General features: G+C 40.0%; 37 non-coding genes and 4 pseudogenes across 37 annotated transcripts; all 41 read right to left on the bottom strand.

Annotated features, from left to right (window-relative positions):
- Positions 1–85: 85 nt before the first annotated feature.
- LOC146013018 (5S ribosomal RNA) lies at positions 86–204 on the bottom strand. Its single transcript, XR_014446006.1, has one exon. It is a non-coding gene; the product is annotated as a 5S ribosomal RNA (ribosomal RNA).
- A 344-nt stretch (positions 205–548) lies between these two features.
- On the bottom strand, positions 549–667 carry LOC146013671 (5S ribosomal RNA). Its single transcript, XR_014446643.1, has one exon. It is a non-coding gene; the product is annotated as a 5S ribosomal RNA (ribosomal RNA).
- A 346-nt stretch (positions 668–1013) lies between these two features.
- LOC146016016 (5S ribosomal RNA) lies at positions 1014–1132 on the bottom strand. Its single transcript, XR_014448919.1, has one exon. It is a non-coding gene; the product is annotated as a 5S ribosomal RNA (ribosomal RNA).
- A 345-nt stretch (positions 1133–1477) lies between these two features.
- On the bottom strand, positions 1478–1596 carry LOC146013669 (5S ribosomal RNA). Its single transcript, XR_014446641.1, has one exon. It is a non-coding gene; the product is annotated as a 5S ribosomal RNA (ribosomal RNA).
- Positions 1597–1941: 345 nt separating this feature from the next.
- On the bottom strand, positions 1942–2060 carry LOC146013668 (5S ribosomal RNA). Its single transcript, XR_014446640.1, has one exon. It is a non-coding gene; the product is annotated as a 5S ribosomal RNA (ribosomal RNA).
- Positions 2061–2406: 346 nt separating this feature from the next.
- LOC146016015 (5S ribosomal RNA) lies at positions 2407–2525 on the bottom strand. The gene has a single exon (XR_014448918.1). It is a non-coding gene; the product is annotated as a 5S ribosomal RNA (ribosomal RNA).
- A 345-nt stretch (positions 2526–2870) lies between these two features.
- LOC146013667 (5S ribosomal RNA) lies at positions 2871–2989 on the bottom strand. Its single transcript, XR_014446639.1, has one exon. It is a non-coding gene; the product is annotated as a 5S ribosomal RNA (ribosomal RNA).
- Positions 2990–3334: 345 nt separating this feature from the next.
- Positions 3335–3453, bottom strand: LOC146014337 (5S ribosomal RNA). Its single transcript, XR_014447284.1, has one exon. It is a non-coding gene; the product is annotated as a 5S ribosomal RNA (ribosomal RNA).
- Positions 3454–3798: 345 nt separating this feature from the next.
- Positions 3799–3917, bottom strand: LOC146016477 (5S ribosomal RNA). The gene has a single exon (XR_014449369.1). It is a non-coding gene; the product is annotated as a 5S ribosomal RNA (ribosomal RNA).
- Positions 3918–4263: 346 nt separating this feature from the next.
- On the bottom strand, positions 4264–4382 carry LOC146010524 (5S ribosomal RNA; annotated as a pseudogene).
- Positions 4383–4727: 345 nt separating this feature from the next.
- On the bottom strand, positions 4728–4846 carry LOC146014336 (5S ribosomal RNA). Its single transcript, XR_014447283.1, has one exon. It is a non-coding gene; the product is annotated as a 5S ribosomal RNA (ribosomal RNA).
- A 345-nt stretch (positions 4847–5191) lies between these two features.
- Positions 5192–5310, bottom strand: LOC146016466 (5S ribosomal RNA). Its single transcript, XR_014449358.1, has one exon. It is a non-coding gene; the product is annotated as a 5S ribosomal RNA (ribosomal RNA).
- A 346-nt stretch (positions 5311–5656) lies between these two features.
- On the bottom strand, positions 5657–5775 carry LOC146010513 (5S ribosomal RNA; annotated as a pseudogene).
- Positions 5776–6120: 345 nt separating this feature from the next.
- LOC146015154 (5S ribosomal RNA) lies at positions 6121–6239 on the bottom strand. Its single transcript, XR_014448083.1, has one exon. It is a non-coding gene; the product is annotated as a 5S ribosomal RNA (ribosomal RNA).
- A 346-nt stretch (positions 6240–6585) lies between these two features.
- LOC146015189 (5S ribosomal RNA) lies at positions 6586–6704 on the bottom strand. The gene has a single exon (XR_014448117.1). It is a non-coding gene; the product is annotated as a 5S ribosomal RNA (ribosomal RNA).
- A 345-nt stretch (positions 6705–7049) lies between these two features.
- Positions 7050–7168, bottom strand: LOC146016454 (5S ribosomal RNA). Its single transcript, XR_014449347.1, has one exon. It is a non-coding gene; the product is annotated as a 5S ribosomal RNA (ribosomal RNA).
- Positions 7169–7513: 345 nt separating this feature from the next.
- Positions 7514–7632, bottom strand: LOC146016301 (5S ribosomal RNA). The gene has a single exon (XR_014449197.1). It is a non-coding gene; the product is annotated as a 5S ribosomal RNA (ribosomal RNA).
- A 346-nt stretch (positions 7633–7978) lies between these two features.
- LOC146015851 (5S ribosomal RNA) lies at positions 7979–8097 on the bottom strand. The gene has a single exon (XR_014448759.1). It is a non-coding gene; the product is annotated as a 5S ribosomal RNA (ribosomal RNA).
- A 346-nt stretch (positions 8098–8443) lies between these two features.
- Positions 8444–8562, bottom strand: LOC146016443 (5S ribosomal RNA). Its single transcript, XR_014449336.1, has one exon. It is a non-coding gene; the product is annotated as a 5S ribosomal RNA (ribosomal RNA).
- Positions 8563–8907: 345 nt separating this feature from the next.
- Positions 8908–9026, bottom strand: LOC146015153 (5S ribosomal RNA). The gene has a single exon (XR_014448082.1). It is a non-coding gene; the product is annotated as a 5S ribosomal RNA (ribosomal RNA).
- Positions 9027–9371: 345 nt separating this feature from the next.
- Positions 9372–9490, bottom strand: LOC146015188 (5S ribosomal RNA). Its single transcript, XR_014448116.1, has one exon. It is a non-coding gene; the product is annotated as a 5S ribosomal RNA (ribosomal RNA).
- Positions 9491–9835: 345 nt separating this feature from the next.
- On the bottom strand, positions 9836–9954 carry LOC146016431 (5S ribosomal RNA). The gene has a single exon (XR_014449322.1). It is a non-coding gene; the product is annotated as a 5S ribosomal RNA (ribosomal RNA).
- A 345-nt stretch (positions 9955–10299) lies between these two features.
- LOC146016300 (5S ribosomal RNA) lies at positions 10300–10418 on the bottom strand. Its single transcript, XR_014449196.1, has one exon. It is a non-coding gene; the product is annotated as a 5S ribosomal RNA (ribosomal RNA).
- Positions 10419–10763: 345 nt separating this feature from the next.
- Positions 10764–10882, bottom strand: LOC146010717 (5S ribosomal RNA; annotated as a pseudogene).
- Positions 10883–11227: 345 nt separating this feature from the next.
- On the bottom strand, positions 11228–11346 carry LOC146016419 (5S ribosomal RNA). The gene has a single exon (XR_014449311.1). It is a non-coding gene; the product is annotated as a 5S ribosomal RNA (ribosomal RNA).
- Positions 11347–11691: 345 nt separating this feature from the next.
- On the bottom strand, positions 11692–11810 carry LOC146014848 (5S ribosomal RNA). Its single transcript, XR_014447790.1, has one exon. It is a non-coding gene; the product is annotated as a 5S ribosomal RNA (ribosomal RNA).
- Positions 11811–12155: 345 nt separating this feature from the next.
- Positions 12156–12274, bottom strand: LOC146013006 (5S ribosomal RNA). Its single transcript, XR_014445995.1, has one exon. It is a non-coding gene; the product is annotated as a 5S ribosomal RNA (ribosomal RNA).
- Positions 12275–12618: 344 nt separating this feature from the next.
- LOC146016657 (5S ribosomal RNA) lies at positions 12619–12737 on the bottom strand. Its single transcript, XR_014449540.1, has one exon. It is a non-coding gene; the product is annotated as a 5S ribosomal RNA (ribosomal RNA).
- Positions 12738–13083: 346 nt separating this feature from the next.
- On the bottom strand, positions 13084–13202 carry LOC146016014 (5S ribosomal RNA). The gene has a single exon (XR_014448917.1). It is a non-coding gene; the product is annotated as a 5S ribosomal RNA (ribosomal RNA).
- A 345-nt stretch (positions 13203–13547) lies between these two features.
- On the bottom strand, positions 13548–13666 carry LOC146014695 (5S ribosomal RNA). Its single transcript, XR_014447641.1, has one exon. It is a non-coding gene; the product is annotated as a 5S ribosomal RNA (ribosomal RNA).
- Positions 13667–14011: 345 nt separating this feature from the next.
- LOC146014335 (5S ribosomal RNA) lies at positions 14012–14130 on the bottom strand. The gene has a single exon (XR_014447282.1). It is a non-coding gene; the product is annotated as a 5S ribosomal RNA (ribosomal RNA).
- Positions 14131–14475: 345 nt separating this feature from the next.
- LOC146016408 (5S ribosomal RNA) lies at positions 14476–14594 on the bottom strand. Its single transcript, XR_014449300.1, has one exon. It is a non-coding gene; the product is annotated as a 5S ribosomal RNA (ribosomal RNA).
- A 346-nt stretch (positions 14595–14940) lies between these two features.
- LOC146017575 (5S ribosomal RNA) lies at positions 14941–15059 on the bottom strand. The gene has a single exon (XR_014450443.1). It is a non-coding gene; the product is annotated as a 5S ribosomal RNA (ribosomal RNA).
- A 345-nt stretch (positions 15060–15404) lies between these two features.
- On the bottom strand, positions 15405–15523 carry LOC146016400 (5S ribosomal RNA). The gene has a single exon (XR_014449293.1). It is a non-coding gene; the product is annotated as a 5S ribosomal RNA (ribosomal RNA).
- A 345-nt stretch (positions 15524–15868) lies between these two features.
- Positions 15869–15987, bottom strand: LOC146016396 (5S ribosomal RNA). Its single transcript, XR_014449289.1, has one exon. It is a non-coding gene; the product is annotated as a 5S ribosomal RNA (ribosomal RNA).
- A 347-nt stretch (positions 15988–16334) lies between these two features.
- LOC146015323 (5S ribosomal RNA) lies at positions 16335–16453 on the bottom strand. The gene has a single exon (XR_014448248.1). It is a non-coding gene; the product is annotated as a 5S ribosomal RNA (ribosomal RNA).
- Positions 16454–16798: 345 nt separating this feature from the next.
- Positions 16799–16917, bottom strand: LOC146010645 (5S ribosomal RNA; annotated as a pseudogene).
- Positions 16918–17263: 346 nt separating this feature from the next.
- Positions 17264–17382, bottom strand: LOC146015823 (5S ribosomal RNA). The gene has a single exon (XR_014448732.1). It is a non-coding gene; the product is annotated as a 5S ribosomal RNA (ribosomal RNA).
- A 345-nt stretch (positions 17383–17727) lies between these two features.
- Positions 17728–17846, bottom strand: LOC146013666 (5S ribosomal RNA). Its single transcript, XR_014446638.1, has one exon. It is a non-coding gene; the product is annotated as a 5S ribosomal RNA (ribosomal RNA).
- Positions 17847–18191: 345 nt separating this feature from the next.
- Positions 18192–18310, bottom strand: LOC146013665 (5S ribosomal RNA). Its single transcript, XR_014446637.1, has one exon. It is a non-coding gene; the product is annotated as a 5S ribosomal RNA (ribosomal RNA).
- A 345-nt stretch (positions 18311–18655) lies between these two features.
- LOC146016094 (5S ribosomal RNA) lies at positions 18656–18774 on the bottom strand. Its single transcript, XR_014448996.1, has one exon. It is a non-coding gene; the product is annotated as a 5S ribosomal RNA (ribosomal RNA).
- Positions 18775–18954: the final 180 nt, after the last annotated feature.

Below are 18954 nucleotides of genomic sequence, written 5' to 3'. Positions count from 1 at the left end.
CCAAATGTCTGTGCTGGCAATAAAAAGAAAAAGTTTCCTATTTAAATAGCTAGAGAATAAAAACAATTTGCCAGTAATGTGAAAAAACCTACAGCACCTGGTGTTCCCATGTGGTCTCCCACCCAAGTACTAACCAGGCCCAACACTGCTTAGCTTCCAAGATCAGATGAGATTGGGCCTATCCAATGTGGTATGGCTGTAGGTGAGATACAGGCACTTTTTTGCCCTCTTCTACTTCTATCACCAGGTAAGCTAATAAAAAAGTTTCCTAACTGTATTGGCTTACTGAAAAAAATCATGTGTTGGTAATGTAAAAAGACCTACAGGACATGATATTAGCAGGGGGTCTTAAATTAAACTACTAAAGAGGCTCAACATTGTTTAGCTGCCAAAAGCAGTTGGAATTGGCCTAAACAGTTTGGTAAGTCTTTAGGTGATGGCTATTGTGTCTGTTTGACCTCTTCCAAATGTCTGTGCTGGCAATAAAAAGAAAAAGTTTCCTATTTAAATAGCTAGAGAATAAAAACAATTTGCCAGTAATGTGAAAAAACCTACAGCACCTGGTGTTCCCATGTGGTCTCCCACCCAAGTACTAACCAGGCCCAACACTGCTTAGCTTCCAAGATCAGACGAGATTGGGCCTATCCAATGTGGTATGGCTGTAGGTGAGTTAAAGGCACTTTTTTGCCCTCTTCTACTTCTATCACCAGGTAAGCTAATACAAAAGTTTCCTAACTGTATTGGCTTACTGAAAAAAATCATGTGTTGGTAATGTAAAAAGACCTACAGGACATGATATTAGCAGGGGGGTCTTAAATTAAACTACAAAAGAGGCTCAACACTGTTTAGCTGCCAAAAGCAGTTGGAATTGGGCCTAAACAGTGTGGTAAGTCTTTAGGTGATGGCTATTGTGTCTGTTTGACCTCTTCCAAATGTCTGTACTGGCAATAAAAAGAAAAAGTTTCCAATTTAAATAGCTAGAGAATAAAAACAATTTGCCTGTAATGTGAAAAAACCTACAGCACCTGGTGTTCCCAGGTGGTCTCCCACCCAAGTACTAACCAGGCTCAACACTGCTTAGCTTCCAAGATCAGACGAGATTGGGCCTATCCAATGTGGTATGGCTGTAGGTGAGATACAGGCACTTTTTTGCCCTCTTCTACTTCTATCACCAGGAAAGCTAATACAAAAGTTTCCTAACTGTATTGGCTTACTGAAAAAAATCATGTGTTGGTAATGTAAAAAGACCTACAGGACATGATATTAGCAAGGGGTCTTAAATTAAACTACAAAAGAGGCTCAACACTGTTTAGCTGCCAAAAGCAGTTGGAATTGAGCCTAAACAGTGTGGTAAGTCTTTAGGTGATGGCTATTGTGTCTGTTTGACCTCTTCCAAATGTCTGTACTGGCAATAAAAAGAAAAAGTTTCCAATTTAAATAGCTAGAGAATAAAAACAATTTGCCTGTAATGTGAAAAAACCTACAGCACCTGGTGTTCCCATGTGGTCTCCCACCCAAGTACTAACCAGGCCCAACACTGCTTAGCTTCCAAGATCAGACGAGATTGGGCCTATCCAATGTGGTATGGCTGTAGGTGAGATACAGGCACTTTTTTGCCCTCTTCTACTTCTATCACCAGGTAAGCTAATAAAAAAGTTTCCTAACTGTATTGGCTTACTGAAAAAAATCATGTGTTGGTAATGTAAAAAGACCTACAGGACATGATATTAGCAGGGGGTCTTAAATTAAACTACTAAAGAGGCTCAACACTGTTTAGCTGCCAAAAGCAGTTGGAATTGGGCCTAAACAGTGTGGTAAGTCTTTAGGTGATGGCTATTGTGTCTGTTTGACCTCTTCCAAATGTCTGTGCTGGCAATAAAAAGAAAAAGTTTCCTATTTAAATAGCTAGAGAATAAAAACAATTTGCCAGTAATGTGAAAAAACCTACAGCACCTGGTGTTCCCATGTGGTCTCCCACCCAAGTACTAACCAGGCCCAACACTGCTTAGCTTCCAAGATCAGACGAGATTGGGCCTATCCAATGTGGTATGGCTGTAGGTGAGTTAAAGGCACCTTTTTGCCCTCTTCTACTTCTATCACCAGGTAAGCTAATACAAAAGTTTCCTAACTGTATTGGCTTACTGAAAAAAATCATGTGTTGGTAATGTAAAAAGACCTACAGGACATGATATTAGCAGGGGGGTCTTAAATTAAACTACAAAAGAGGCTCAACACTGTTTAGCTGCCAAAAGCAGTTGGAATTGGGCCTAAACAGTGTGGTAAGTCTTTAGGTGATGGCTATTGTGTCTGTTTGACCTCTTCCAAATGTCTGTGCTGGCAATAAAAAGAAAAAGTTTCCAATTTAAATAGCTAGAGAATAAAAACAATTTGCCTGTAATGTGAAAAAACCTACAGCACCTGGTGTTCCCAGGTGGTCTCCCACCCAAGTACTAACCAGGCTCAACACTGCTTAGCTTCCAAGATCAGACGAGATTGGGCCTATCCAATGTGGTATGGCTGTAGGTGAGATACAGGCACTTTTTTGCCCTCTTCTACTTCTATCACCAGGAAAGCTAATACAAAAGTTTCCTAACTGTATTGGCTTACTGAAAAAAATCATGTGTTGGTAATGTAAAAAGACCTACAGGACATGATATTAGCAAGGGGTCTTAAATTAAACTACAAAAGAGGCTCAACACTGTTTAGCTGCCAAAAGCAGTTGGAATTGAGCCTAAACAGTGTGGTAAGTCTTTAGGTGATGGCTATTGGGTCTGTTTGACCTCTTCCAAATGTCTGTACTGGCAATAAAAAGAAAAAGTTTCCAATTTAAATAGCTAGAGAATAAAAACAATTTGCCTGTAATGTGAAAAAACCTACAGCACCTGGTGTTCCCATGTGGTCTCCCACCCAAGTACTAACCAGGCCCAACACTGCTTAGCTTCCAAGATCAGACGAGATTGGGCCTATCCAATGTGGTATGGCTGTAGGTGAGATACAGGCACTTTTTTGCCCTCTTCTACTTCTATCACCAGGTAAGCTAATAAAAAAGTTTCCTAACTGTATTGGCTTACTGAAAAAAATCATGTGTTGGTAATGTAAAAAGACCTACAGGACATGATATTAGCAGGGGGTCTTAAATTAAACTACTAAAGAGGCTCAACACTGTTTAGCTGCCAAAAGCAGTTGGAATTGGGCCTAAACAGTGTGGTAAGTCTTTAGGTGATGGCTATTGTGTCTGTTTGACCTCTTCCAAATGTCTGTGCTGGCAATAAAAAGAAAAAGTTTCCTATTTAAATAGCTAGAGAATAAAAACAATTTGCCAGTAATGTGAAAAAACCTACAGCACCTGGTGTTCCCATGTGGTCTCCCACCCAAGTACTAACCAGGCCCAACACTGCTTAGCTTCCAAGATCAGACGAGATTGGGCCTATCCAACGTGGTATGGCTGTAGGTGAGTTAAAGGCACTTTTTTGCCCTCTTCTACTTCTATCACCAGGTAAGCTAATACAAAAGTTTCCTAACTGTATTGGCTTACTGAAAAAAATCATGTGTTGGTAATGTAAAAAGACCTACAGGACATGATATTAGCAGGGGGTCTTAAATTAAACTACAAAACAGGCTCAACACTGTTTAGCTGCCAAAAGCAGTTGGAATTGAGCCTAAACAGTGTGGTAAGTCTTTAGGTGATGGCTATTGTGTCTGTTTGACCTCTTCCAAATGTCTGTGCTGGCAATAAAAAGAAAAAGTTTCCAATATAAATAGCTAGAGAATAAAAACAATTTGCCTGTAATGTGAAAAAACCTACAGCACCTGGTGTTCCCAGGTGGTCTCCCACCCAAGTACTAACCAGGCCCAACACTGCTTAGCTTCCAAGATCAGACGAGATTGGGCCTATCCAATGTGGTATGGCTGTAGGTGAGTTAAAGCCACTTTTTTGCCCTCTTCTACTTCTATCACCAGGTAAGCTAATACAAAAGTTTCCTAACTGTATTGGCTTACTGAAAAAAATCATGTGTTGGTAATGTAAAAAGACCTACAGGACATGATATTAGCAGGGGGTCTTAAATTAAACTACAAAAGAGGCTCAACACTGTTTAGCTGCCAAAAGCAGTTGGAATTGAGCCTAAACAGTGTGGTAAGTCTTTAGGTGATGGCTATTGTGTCTGTTTGACCTCTTCCAAATGTCTGTGCTGGCAATAAAAATAAAAAAGTTTCCAATATAAATAGCTAGAGAATAAAAACAATTTGCCAGTAATGTGAAAAAACCTACAGCACCTGGTGTTCCCATGTGGTCTCCCACCTAAGTACTAACCAGGCCCAACACTGCTTAGCTTCGAAGATCAGACGAGATTGGGCCTATCCACTGTGGTATGGCTGTAGGTGAGTTAAAGGCACTTTTTTGCCCTCTTCTACTTCTATCACCAGGTAAGCTAATACAAAAGTTTCCTAACTGTATTGGTTTACTGAAAAAAATCATGTGTTGGTAATGTAAAAAGACCTACAGGACATGATATTAGCAGGGGGTCTTAAATTAAACTACAAAAGAGGCTCAACACTGTTTAGCTGCCAAAAGCAGTTGTAATTGAGCCTAAACAGTGTGGTAAGTCTTTAGGTGATGGCTATTGTGTCTGTTTGACCTCTTCCAAATGTCTGTGCTGGCAATAAAAAGAAAAAGTTTCCAATTTAAATAGCTAGAGAATAAAAACAATTTGCCTGTAATGTGAAAAAACCTACAGCACCTGGTGTTCCCATGTGGTCTCCCACCCAAGTACTAACCAGGCCCAACACTGCTTAGCTTCCAAGATCAGACGAGATTGGGCCTATCCAACGTGGTATGGCTGTAGGTGAGTTAAAGGCACTTTTTTGCCCTCTTCTACTTCTATCACCAGGTAAGCTAATACAAAAGTTTCCTAACTGTATTGGCTTACTGAAAAAAATCATGTGTTGGTAATGTAAAAAGACCTACAGGACATGATATTAGCAGGGGGTCTTAAATTAAACTACAAAAGAGGCTCAACACTGTTTAGCTGCCAAAAGCAGTTGGAATTGAGCCTAAACAGTGTGGTAAGTCTTTAGGTGATGGCTATCGTGTCTGTTTGACCTCTTCCAAATGTCTGTGCTGGCAATAAAAAGAAAAAGTTTCCAATATAAATAGCTAGAGAATAAAAACAATTTGCCTGTAATGTGAAAAAACCTACAGCACCTGGTGTTCCCAGGTGGTCTCCCACCCAAGTACTAACCAGGCCCAACACTGCTTAGCTTCCAAGATCAGACGAGATTGGGCCTATCCAATGTGGTATGGCTGTAGGTGAGTTAAAGCCACTTTTTTGCCCTCTTCTACTTCTATCACCAGGTAAGCTAATACAAAAGTTTCCTAACTGTATTGGCTTACTGAAAAAAATCATGTGTTGGTAATGTAAAAAGACCTACAGGACATGATATTAGCAGGGGGTCTTAAATTAAACTACAAAAGAGGCTCAACACTGTTTAGCTGCCAAAAGCAGTTGGAATTGAGCCTAAACAGTGTGGTAAGTCTTTAGGTGATGGCTATTGTGTCTGTTTGACCTCTTCCAAATGTCTGTGCTTGCAATAAAAATAAAAAAGTTTCCAATATAAATAGCTAGAGAATAAAAACAATTTGCCAGTAATGTGAAAAAACCTACAGCACCTGGTGTTCCCATGTGGTCTCCCAACCAAGTACTAACCAGGCCCAACACTGCTTAGCTTCGAAGATCAGACGAGATTGGGCCTATCCACTGTGGTATGGCTGTAGGTGAGTTAAAGGCACTTTTTTGCCCTCTTCTACTTCTATCACCAGGTAAGCTAATACAAAAGTTTCCTAACTGTATTGGTTTACTGAAAAAAATCATGTGTTGGTAATGTAAAAAGACCTACAGGACATGATATTAGCAGGGGGTCTTAAATTAAACTACAAAAGAGGCTCAACACTGTTTAGCTGCCAAAAGCAGTTGTAATTGAGCCTAAACAGTGTGGTAAGTCTTTAGGTGATGGCTATTGTGTCTGTTTGACCTCTTCCAAATGTCTGTGCTGGCAATAAAAAGAAAAAGTTTCCAATTTAAATAGCTAGAGAATAAAAACAATTTGCCTGTAATGTGAAAAAACCTACAGCACCTGGTGTTCCCATGTGGTCTCCCACCCAAGTACTAACCAGGCCCAACACTGCTTAGCTTCCAAGATCAGACAAGATTGGGCTTATCCAATGTGGTATGGCTGTAGGTGAAATACAGGCACTTTTTTTCCCTCTTCTACTTCTATCACCAGGTAAGCTTATAAAAAAGTTTCCTAACTGTATTGGCTTACTGAAAAAAAATCATGTGTTGGTAATGTAAAAAGACCTACAGAACATGATATTAGCAGGGGGTCTTAAATTAAACTACTAAAGAGGCTCAACACTGTTTAGCTGCCAAAAGCAGTTGGAATTGGGCCTAAACAGTGTGGTAAGTCTTTAGGTGATGGCTATTGTGTTTGTTTGACCTCTTCCAAATGTCTGTGCTGGCAATAAAAAGAAAAAGTTTCCTATTTAAATAGCTAGAGAATAAAAACAATTTGCCAGTAATGTGAAAAAACCTACAGCACCTGGTGTTCCTAGGTGGTCTCCCACCCAAGTACTAACCAGGCCCAACACTGCTTAGCTTCCAAGATCAGACGAGATCGGGCCTATCCAATGTGGTATGGCTGTAGGTGAGATACAGGCACTTTTTTGCCCTCTTCTACTTCTATCACCAGGTAAGCTAATACAAAAGTTTCCTAACTGTATTGGCTTACTGAAAAAAATCATGTGTTGGTAATGTAAAAAGACCTACAGGACATGATATTAGCAGGGGGTCTTAAATTAAACTACAAAAGAGGCTCAACACTGTTTAGCTGCCAAAAGCAGTTGGAATTGAGCCTAAACAGTGTGGTAAGTCTTTAGGTGATGGCTATTGTGTCTGTTTGACCTCTTCCAAATGTCTGTGCTGGCAATAAAAAGAAAAAGTTTCCAATTTAAATAGCTAGAGAATGAAAACAATTTGCCAGTAATGTGAAAAAACCTACAGCACCTGGTGTTCCCAGGTGGTCTCCCACCCAAGTACTAACCAGGCCCAACACTGCTTAGCTTCCAAGATCAGACGAGATTGGGCCTATCCAATGTGGTATGGCTGTAGGTGAGTTAAAGGCACTTTTTTGCCCTCTTCTACTTCTATCACCAGGTAAGCTAATACAAAAGTTTCCTAACTGTATTGGCTTACTGAATAAAATCATGTGTTGGTAATGTAAAAAGACCTACAGGACATGATATTAGCAGGGGGTCTTAAATTAAACTACTAAAGAGGCTCAACACTGTTTAGCTGCCAAAAGCAGTTGGAATTGGGCCTAAACAGTGTGGTAAGTCTTTAGGTGATGGCTATTGTGTCTGTTTGACCTCTTCCAAATGTCTGTACTGGCAATAAAAAGAAAAAGTTTCCAATTTAAATAGCTAGAGAATAAAAACAATTTGCCTGTAATGTGAAAAAACCTACAGCACCTGGTGTTCCCATGTGGTCTCCCACCCAAGTACTAACCAGGCCCAACACTGCTTAGCGTCCAAGATCAGATGAGATTGGGCCTATCCAATGTGGTATGGCTGTAGTTGAGATACAGGCACTTTTTTGCCCTCTTCTACTTCTATCACCAGGTAAGCTAATAAAAAAGTTTCCTAACTGTATTGGCTTACTGAAAAAAATCATGTGTTGGTAATGTAAAAAAGACCTACAGGACATGATATTAGCAGGGGGTCTTAAATTAAACTACTAAAAAGGCTCAACACTGTTTAGCTGCCAAAAGCAGTTGGAATTGGGCCTAAACAGTTTGGTAAGTCTCTAGGTGATGGCTATTGTGTCTGTTTGACCTCTTCCAAATGTCTGTGCTGGCAATAAAAAGAAAAAGTTTCCTATTTAAATAGCTAGAGAATAAAAACAATTTGCCAGTAATGTGAAAAAACCTACAGCACCTGGTGTTCCCATGTGGTCTCCCACCCAAGTATTAACCAGGCCCAACACTGCTTAGCTTCCAAGATCAGACGAGATTGGGCCTATCCAATGTGGTATGGCTGTAGGTGAGTTAAAGGCACTTTTTTGCCCTCTTCTACTTCTATCACCAGGTAAGCTAATACAAAAGTTTCCTAACTGTATTGGCTTACTGAAAAAAATCATGTGTTGGTAATGTAAAAAGACCTACAGGACATGATATTAGCAAGGGGTCTTAAATTAAACTACAAAAGAGGCTCAACACTGTTTAGCTGCCAAAAGCAGTTGGAATTGAGCCTAAACAGTGTGGTAAGTCCTTTAGGTGATGGCTATTGTGTATGTTTGACCTCTTCCAAATGTCTGTGCTGGCAATAAAAAGAAAAAGTTTCCAATTTAAATAGCTAGAGAATAAAAACAATTTGCCAGTAATGTGAAAAAACCTACAGCACCTGGTGTTCCCAGGTGGTCTCCCACCCAAGTACTAACCAGGCCCAACACTGCTTAGCTTCCAAGATCAGACGAGATTGGGCCTATCCAATGTGGTATGGCTGTAGGTGAGATACAGGCACTTTTTTGCCCTCTTCTACTTCTATCACCAGGTAAGCTAATAAAAAAGTTTCCTAACTGTATTGGCTTACTGAAAAAAATCATGTGTTGGTAATGTAAAAAGACCTACAGGACATGATATTAGCAGGGGGTCTTAAATTAAACTACAAAAGAGGCTCAACACTGTTTAGCTGCCAAAAGCAGTTGTAATTGAGCCTAAACAGTGTGGTAAGTCTTTAGGTGATGGCTATTGTGTCTGTTTGACCTCTTCCAAATGTCTGTGCTGGCAATAAAAAGAAAAAGTTTCCAATTTAAATAGCTAGAGAATAAAAACAATTTGCCTGTAATGTGAAAAAACCTACAGCACCTGGTGTTCCCATGTGGTCTCCCACCCAAGTACTAACCAGGCCCAACACTGCTTAGCTTCCAAGATCAGACAAGATTGGGCTTATCCAATGTGGTATGGCTGTAGGTGAAATACAGGCACTTTTTTTCCCTCTTCTACTTCTATCACCAGGTAAGCTTATAAAAAAGTTTCCTAACTGTATTGGCTTACTAAAAAAAATCATGTGTTGGTAATGTAAAAAGACCTACAGAACATGATATTAGCAGGGGGTCTTAAATTAAACTACTAAAGAGGCTCAACACTGTTTAGCTGCCAAAAGCAGTTGGAATTGGGCCTAAACAGTGTGGTAAGTCTTTAGGTGATTGCTATTGTGTTTGTTTGACCTCTTCCAAATGTCTGTGCTGGCAATAAAAAGAAAAAGTTTCCTATTTAAATAGCTAGAGAATAAAAACAATTTGCCAGTAATGTGAAAAAACCTACAGCACCTGGTGTTCCTAGGTGGTCTCCCACCCAAGTACTAACCAGGCCCAACACTGCTTAGCTTCCAAGATCAGACGAGATCGGGCCTATCCAATGTGGTATGGCTGTAGGTGAGATACAGGCACTTTTTTGCCCTCTTCTACTTCTATCACCAGGTAAGCTAATACAAAAGTTTCCTAACTGTATTGGCTTACTGAAAAAAATCATGTGTTGGTAATGTAAAAAGACCTACAGGACATGATATTAGCAGGGGGTCTTAAATTAAACTACAAAAGAGGCTCAACACTGTTTAGCTGCCAAAAGCAGTTGGAATTGAGCCTAAACAGTGTGGTAAGTCTTTAGGTGATGGCTATTGTGTCTGTTTGACCTCTTCCAAATGTCTGTGCTGGCAATAAAAAGAAAAAGTTTCCAATTTAAATAGCTAGAGAATGAAAACAATTTGCCAGTAATGTGAAAAAACCTACAGCACCTGGTGTTCCCAGGTGGTCTCCCACCCAAGTACTAACCAGGCCCAACACTGCTTAGCTTCCAAGATCAGACGAGATTGGGCCTATCCAATGTGGTATGGCTGTAGGTGAGTTAAAGGCACTTTTTTGCCCTCTTCTACTTCTATCACCAGGTAAGCTAATACAAAAGTTTCCTAACTGTATTGGCTTACTGAATAAAATCATGTGTTGGTAATGTAAAAAGACCTACAGGACATGATATTAGCAGGGGGTCTTAAATTAAACTACTAAAGAGGCTCAACACTGTTTAGCTGCCAAAAGCAGTTGGAATTGGGCCTAAACAGTGTGGTAAGTCTTTAGGTGATGGCTATTGTGTCTGTTTGACCTCTTCCAAATGTCTGTACTGGCAATAAAAAGAAAAAGTTTCCAATTTAAATAGCTAGAGAATAAAAACAATTTGCCTGTAATGTGAAAAAACCTACAGCACCTGGTGTTCCCATGTGGTCTCCCACCCAAGTACTAACCAGGCCCAACACTGCTTAGCGTCCAAGATCAGATGAGATTGGGCCTATCCAATGTGGTATGGCTGTAGTTGAGATACAGGCACTTTTTTGCCCTCTTCTACTTCTATCACCAGGTAAGCTAATAAAAAAGTTTCCTAACTGTATTGGCTTACTGAAAAAAATCATGTGTTGGTAATGTAAAAAGACCTACAGGACATGATATTAGCAGGGGGTCTTAAATTAAACTACTAAAAAGGCTCAACACTGTTTAGCTGCCAAAAGCAGTTGGAATTGGGCCTAAACAGTTTGGTAAGTCTCTAGGTGATGGCTATTGTGTCTGTTTGACCTCTTCCAAATGTCTGTGCTGGCAATAAAAAGAAAAAGTTTCCTATTTAAATAGCTAGAGAATAAAAACAATTTGCCAGTAATGTGAAAAAACCTACAGCACCTTGTGTTCCCATGTGGTCTCCCACCCAAGTATTAACCAGGCCCAACACTGCTTAGCTTCCAAGATCAGACGAGATTGGGCCTATCCAATGTGGTATGGCTGTAGGTGAGTTAAAGGCACTTTTTTGCCCTCTTCTACTTCTATCACCAGGTAAGCTAATACAAAAGTTTCCTAACTGTATTGGCTTACTGAAAAAAATCATGTGTTGGTAATGTAAAAAGACCTACAGGACATGATATTAGCAAGGGGTCTTAAATTAAACTACAAAAGAGGCTCAACACTGTTTAGCTGCCAAAAGCAGTTGGAATTGAGCCTAAACAGTGTGGTAAGTCTTTAGGTGATGGCTATTGTGTATGTTTGACCTCTTCCAAATGTCTGTGCTGGCAATAAAAAGAAAACGTTTCCAATTTAAATAGCTAGAGAATAAAAACAATTTGCCAGTAATGTGAAAAAACCTACAGCACCTGGTGTTCCCAGGTGGTCTCCCACCCAAGTACTAACCAGGCCCAACACTGCTTAGCTTCCAAGATCAGACGAGATTGGGCCTATCCAATGTGGTATGGCTGTAGGTGAGATTCAGGCACTTTTTTGCCCTCTTCTACTTCTATCACCAGGTAAGCTAATAAAAAAGTTTCCTAACTGTATTGGCTTACTGAAAAAAATCATGTGTTGGTAATGTAAAAAGACCTACAGGACATGATATTAGCAGGGGGTCTTAAATTAAACTACTAAACAGGCTCAACACTGTTTAGCTGCCAGAAGCAGTTGGAATTGGGCTAAAACAGTGTGGTAAGTCTTTAGGTGATGGCTATTGTGTCTGTTTGACCTCTTCCAAATGTCTGTACTGGCAATAAAAAGAAAAAGTTTCCAATTTAAATAGCTAGAGAATAAAAACAATTTGCCAGTAATGTGAAAAAAACTACAGCACCTGGTGTTCCCATGTGGTCTCCCACCCAAGTACTAACCAGGCCCAACACTGCTTAGCTTCCAAGATCAGACGAGATTGGGCCTATCCAATGTGGTATGGCTGTAGGTGAGTTAAAGGCACTTTTTTGCCCTCTTCTACTTCTATCACCAGGTAAGCTAATACAAAAGTTTCCTAACTGTATTGGCTTACTGAAAAAAATCATGTGTTGGTAATGTAAAAAGACCTACAGGACATGATATTAGCAGGGGGTCTTAAATTAAACTACTAAAGAGGCTCAACACTGTTTAGCTGCCAAAAGCAGTTGGAATTGGGCCTAAACAGTGTGGTAAGTCTTTAGGTGATGGCTATTGTGTCTGTTTGACCTCTTCCAAATGTCTGTACTGGCAATAAAAAGAAAAAGTTTCCAATTTAAATAGCTAGAGAATAAAAACAATTTGCCTGTAATGTGAAAAAACCTACAGCACCTGGTGTTCCCATGTGGTCTCCCACCCAAGTACTAACCAGGCCCAACACTGCTTAGCTTCCAAGATCAGATGAGATTGGGCCTATCCAATGTGGTATGGCTGTAGGTGAGATACAGGCACTTTTTTGCCCTCTTCTACTTCTATCACCAGGTAAGCTAATAAAAAAGTTTCCTAACTGTATTGGCTTACTGAAAAAAATCATGTGTTGTTATGTAAAAAGACCTACAGGACATGATATTAGCAGGGGGTCTTAAATTAAACTACTAAAGAGGCTCAACATTGTTTAGCTGCCAAAAGCAGTTGGAATTGGGCCTAAACAGTTTGGTAAGTCTTTAGGTGATGGCTATTGTGTCTGTTTGACCTCTTCCAAATGTCTGTGCTGGCAATAAAAAGAAAAAGTTTCCTATTTAAATAGCTAGAGAATAAAAACAATTTGCCAGTAATGTGAAAAAACCTAAAGCACCTGGTGTTCCCATGTGGTCTCCCACCCAAGTACTAACCAGGCCCAACACTGCTTAGCTTCCAAGATCAGACGAGATTGGGCCTATCCAATGTGGTATGGCTGTAGGTGAGTTAAAGGCACTTTTTTGCCCTCTTCTACTTCTATCACCAGGTAAGCTAATACAAAAGTTTCCTAACTGTATTGGCTTACTGAAAAAAATCATGTGTTGGTAATGTAAAAAGACCTACAGGACATGATATTAGCAGGGGGGTCTTAAATTAAACTACAAAAGAGGCTCAACACTGTTTAGCTGCCAAAAGCAGTTGGAATTGGGCCTAAACAGTGTGGTAAGTCTTTAGGTGATGGCTATTGTGTCTGTTTGACCTCTTCCAAATGTCTGTACTGGCAATAAAAAGAAAAAGTTTCCAATTTAAATAGCTAGAGAATAAAAACAATTTGCCTGTAATGTGAAAAAACCTACAGCACCTGGTGTTCCCAGGTGGTCTCCCACCCAAGTACTAACCAGGCTCAACACTGCTTAGCTTCCAAGATCAGACGAGATTGGGCCTATCCAATGTGGTATGGCTGTAGGTGAGATACAGGCACTTTTTTGCCCTCTTCTACTTCTATCACCAGGTAAGCTAATACAAAAGTTTCCTAACTGTATTGGCTTACTGAAAAAAATCATGTGTTGGTAATGTAAAAATACCTACAGGACATGATATTAGCAAGGGGTCTTAAATTAAACTACAAAAGAGGCTCAACACTGTTTAGCTGCCAAAAGCAGTTGGAATTGAGCCTAAACAGTGTGGTAAGTCTTTAGGTGATGGCTATTGTGTCTGTTTGACCTCTTCCAAATGTCTGTACTGGCAATAAAAAGAAAAAGTTTCCAATTTAAATAGCTAGAGAATAAAAACAATTTGCCTGTAATGTGAAAAAACCTACAGCGCCTGGTGTTCCCATGTGGTCTCCCACCCAAGTACTAACCAGGCCCAACACTGCTTAGCTTCCAAGATCAGACGAGATTGGGCCTATCCAATGTGGTATGGCTGTAGGTGAGATACAGGCACTTTTTTGCCCTCTTCTACTTCTATCACCAGGTAAGCTAATAAAAAAGTTTCCTAACTGTATTGGCTTACTGAAAAAAATCATTCATTGGTAATGTAAAAAGACCTACAGGACATGATATTAGCAGGGGGTCTTAAATTAAACTACTAAAGAGGCTCAACACTGTTTAGCTGCCAAAAGCAGTTGGAATTGGGCCTAAACAGTGTGGTAAGTCTTTAGGTGATGGCTATTGTGTCTGTTTGACCTCTTCCAAATGTCTGTGCTGGCAATAAAAAGAAAAAGTTTCCTATTTAAATAGCTAGAGAATAAAAACAATTTGCCAGTAATGTGAAAAAACCTACAGCACCTGGTGTTCCCATGTGGTCTCCCACCCAAGTACTAACCAGGCCCAACACTGCTTAGCTTCCAAGATCAGACGAGATTGGGCCTATCCAACGTGGTATGGCTGTAGGTGAGTTAAAGGCACTTTTTTGCCCTCTTCTACTTCTATCACCAGTTAAGCTAATACAAAAGTTTCCTAACTGTATTGGCTTACTGAAAAAAATCATGTGTTGGTAATGTAAAAAGACCTACAGGACATGATATTAGCAGGGGGTCTTAAATTAAACTACAAAAGAGGCTCAACACTGTTTAGCTGCCAAAAGCAGTTGGAATTGAGCCTAAACAGTGTGGTAAGTCTTTAGGTGATGGCTATTGTGTCTGTTTGACCTCTTCCAAATGTCTGTGCTGGCAATAAAAAGAAAAAGTTTCCAATATAAATAGCTAGAGAATAAAAACAATTTGCCTGTAATGTGAAAAAACCTACAGCACCTGGTGTTCCCAGGTGGTCTCCCACCCAAGTACTAACCAGGCCCAACACTGCTTAGCTTCCAAGATCAGACGAGATTGGGCCTATCCAATGTGGTATGGCTGTAGGTGAGTTAAAGCCACTTTTTTGCCCTCTTCTACTTCTATCACCAGGTAAGCTAATACAAAAGTTTCCTAACTGTATTGGCTTACTGAAAAAAATCATGTGTTGGTAATGTAAAAAGACCTACAGGACATGATATTAGCAGGGGGTCTTAAATTAAACTACAAAAGAGGCTCAACACTGTTTAGCTGCCAAAAGCAGTTGGAATTGAGCCTAAACAGTGTGGTAAGTCTTTAGGTGATGGCTATTGTGTCTGTTTGACCTCTTCCAAATGTCTGTGCTGGCAATAAAAATAAAAAAGTTTCCAATATAAATAGCTAGAGAATAAAAACAATTTGCCAGTAATGTGAAAAAACCTACAGCACCTGGTGTTCCCATGTGGTCTCCCACCCAAGTACTAACCAGGCCCAACACTGCTTAGCTTCGAAGATCAGACGAGATTGGGCCTATCCACTGTGGTATGGCTGTAGGTGAGTTAAAGGCACTTTTTTGCCCTCTTCTACTTCTATCACCAGGTAAGCTAATACAAAAGTTTCCTAACTGTATTGGCTTACTGAAAAAAATCATGTGTTGGTAATGTAAAAAGACCTACTGGACATGATATTAGCAGGGGGTCTTAAATTAAACTACTAAAGAGGCTCAACACTGTTTAGCTGCCAAAAGCAGTTGGAATTGGGCCTAAACAGTGTGGTAAGTCTTTAGGTGATGGCTATTGTGTTTGTTTGACCTCTTCCAAATGTCTGTGCTGGCAATAAAAAGAAAAAGTTTCCTATTTAAATAGCTAGAGAATAAAAACAATTTGCCAGTAATGTGAAAAAACCTACAGCACCTGGTGTTCCCAGGTGGTCTCCCACCCAAGTACTAACCAGGCCCAACACTGCTTAGCGTCCAAGATCAGACGAGATTGGGCCTATCCAATGTGGTTTGGCTGTAGGTGAGATACAGGCACTTTTTTGCCCTCTTCTACTTCTATCACCAGGTAAGCTAATACAAAAGTTTCCTAACTGTATTGGCTTACTGAAAAAAATCATGTGTTGGTAATGTAAAAAGACCTACAGGACATGATATTAGCAGGGGGTCTTAAATTAAACTACAAAAGAGGCTCAACACTGTTTAGCTGCCAAAAGCAGTTGGAATTGAGCCTAAACAGTGTGGTAAGTCTTTAGGTGATGGCTATTGTGTCTGTTTGACCTCTTCCAAATGTCTGTGCTGGCAATAAAAAGAAAAAGTTTCCAATTTAAATAGCTAGAGAATGAAAACAATTTGCCAGTAATGTGAAAAAACCTACAGCACCTGGTGTTCCCAGGTGGTCTCCCACCCAAGTACTAACCAGGCCCAACACTGCTTAGCTTCCAAGATCAGACGAGATTGGGCCTATCCAATGTGGTATGGCTGTAGGTGAGATACAGGCACTTTTTTGCCCTCTTCTACTTCTATCACCAGGTAAGCTAATAAAAAAGTTTCCTAACTGTATTGGCTTACTTAAAAAAAAATCATGTGTTGGTAATGTAAAAAGACCTACAGGACATGATATTAGCAGGGGGTCTTAAATTAAGCTACAAAACAGGCTCAACACTGTTTAGCTGCCAAAAGCAGTTGGAATTGGGCCTAAACAGTGTGGTAAGTCTTTAGGTGATGGCTATTGTGTCTGTTTGACCTCTTCCAAATGTCTGTACTGGCAATAAAAATAAAAAGTTTCCAATTTAAATAGCTAGAGAATAAAAACAATTTGCCTGTAATGTGAAAAAACATACAGCACCTGGTGTTCCCATGTGGTCTCCCACCCAAGTACTAACCAGGCCCAACACTGCTTAGCTTCCAAGATCAGACGAGATTGGGCCTATCCAATGTGGTATGGCTGTAGGTGAGATACATGCTCTTTTTTGCCCTCTTCTACTTCTATCACCAGGTAAGCTAATAAAAAAGTTTCCTAACTGTATTGGCTTACTGAAAAAAATCATGAGTTGGTAATGTAAAAAGACCTACAGGACATGATATTAGCAGTGGGTCTTAAATTAAACTACTAAAGAGGCTCAACACTGTTTAGCTGCCAAAAGCAGTTGGAATTGGGCCTAAACAGTTTGGTAAGTCTTTAGGTGATGGCTATTGTGTCTGTTTGACCTCTTCCAAATGTCTGTGCTGGCAATAAAAAGAAAATTTTTCCTATTTAAATAGCTAGAGAATAAAAACAATTTGCCAGTAATGTGAAAAAAACGACAGCACCTGGTGTTCCCATGTGGTCTCCCACCCAAGTACTAACCAGGACCAACACTGCTTAGCTTCCAAGATCAGACGAGATTGGGCCTATCCAATGTGGTATGGCTGTAGGTGAGTTAAAGGCACTTTTTTTGCCCTCTTCTACTTCTATCACCAGGTAAGCTAATCCAGAAGTTTCCTAACTGTATTGGCTTACTGAAAAAAATCATGTGTTGGTAATGTAAAAAGACCTACAGGACATGATATTAGCAGGGGGTCTTAAATTAAACTACAAAAGAGGCTCAACACTGTTAAGCTGCCAAAAGCAGTTGGAATTGAGCCTAAACAGTGTGGTAAGTCTTTAGGTGATGGCTATTGTGTCTGTTTGACCTCTTCCAAATGTCTGTGCTGGCAATAAAAAGAAAAAGTTTCCAATATAAATAGCTAGAGAATAAAAACAATTTGCCAGTAATGTGAAAAAACCTACAGCACCTGGTGTCCCCAGGTGGTCTCCCACCCAAGTACTAACCAGGCCCAACACTGCTTAGCTTCCAAGATCAGACGAGATTGGGCCTATCCAATGTGGTATGGCTGTAGGTGATATACAGGCACTTTTTTGCCATCTTCTACTTCTATCACCAGGTAAGCTAATAAAAAAGTTTCCTAACTGTATTGGCTTACTGAAAAAAATCATGTGTTGGTAATGTAAAAAGACCTACAGGACATGATATTAGCAGGGGGTCTTAAATTAAACTACTAAAGAGGCTCAACACTGTTTAGCTGCCAAAAGCAGTTGGAATTGGGTCTAAACAGTGTGGTAAGTCTTTAGGTGATGGCTATTGTGTCTGTTTGACCTCTTCCAAATGTCTGTGCTGGCAATAAAAAGAAAAAGTTTCCAATTTAAATAGCTAGAGAATAAACACAATTTGCCAGTAATGTGAAAAAACCTACAGCACCTGGTGTTCCCATGTGGTCTCCCACCCAAGTACTAACCAGGCCCAACACTGCTTAGCTTCCAAGATCAGACGAGATTGGGCCTATCCAATGTGGTATGGCTGTAGGTGAGTTAAAGCCACTTTTTTGCCCTCTTCTACTTCTATCACCAGGTAAGCTAATACAAAAGTTTCCTAACTGTATTGGCTTACTGAAAAAAATCATGTGTTGGTAATGTAAAAAGACCTACAGGACATGATATTAGCAGGTGGTCTTAAATTAAACTACAAAAGAGGCTCAACACTGTTTAGCTGCCAAAAGCAGTTGGAATTGAGCCTAAACAGTGTGGTAAGTCTTTAGGTGATGGCTATTGTGTCTGTTTGACCTCTTCCAAATGTCTGTGCTGGCAATAAAAAGAAAAAGTTTCCAATTTAAATAGCTAGAGAATAAACACAATTTGCCAGTAATGTGAAAAAACCTACAGCACCTGGTGTTCCCATGTGGTCTCCCACCCAAGTACTAACCAGGCCCAACACTGCTTAGCTTCCAAGATCAGACGAGATTGGGCCTATCCAATGTGGTATGGCTGTAGGTGAGTTAAAGCCACTTTTTTGCCCTCTTCTACTTCTATCACCAGGTAAGCTAATACAAAAGTTTCCTAACTGTATTGGCTTACTGAAAAAAATCATGTGTTGGTAATGTAAAAAGACCTACAGGACATGATATTAGCAGGTGGTCTTAAATTAAACTACAAAAGAGGCTCAACACTGTTTAGCTGCCAAAAGCAGTTGGAATTGAGCCTAAACAGTGTGGTAAGTCTTTAGGTGATGGCTATTGTGTCTGTTTGACCTCTTCCAAATGTCTGTGCTGGCAATAAAAAGAAAAAGTTTCCAATATAAATAGCTAGAGAATAAAAACAATTTGCCAGTAATGTGAAAAAACCTACAGCACCTGGTGTTCCCATGTGGTCTCCCACCCAAGTACTAACCAGGCCTAACACTGCTTAGCTTCCAAGATCAGACGAGATTGGGCCTATCCAATGTGGTATGGCTGTAGGTGAGTTAAAGGCACTTTTTTGCCCTCTTCTACTTCTATCACCAGGTAAGCTAATACAAAAGTTTCCTAACTGTATTGGCTTACTGAAAAAAATCATGTGTTGGTAATGTAAAAAGACCTACAGGACATGATATTAGCAGGGGGTCTTAAATTAAACTACAAAAGAGGCTCAACACTGTTTA

This window comes from Crinia signifera, chromosome 6 (assembly GCF_055691185.1).
Source record: "Crinia signifera chromosome 6, ASM5569118v1, whole genome shotgun sequence".
NCBI classification, from domain to species: Eukaryota; Metazoa; Chordata; class Amphibia; order Anura; family Myobatrachidae; genus Crinia; species Crinia signifera.
This window is presented reverse-complemented; position numbering and strand designations above follow the sequence as displayed.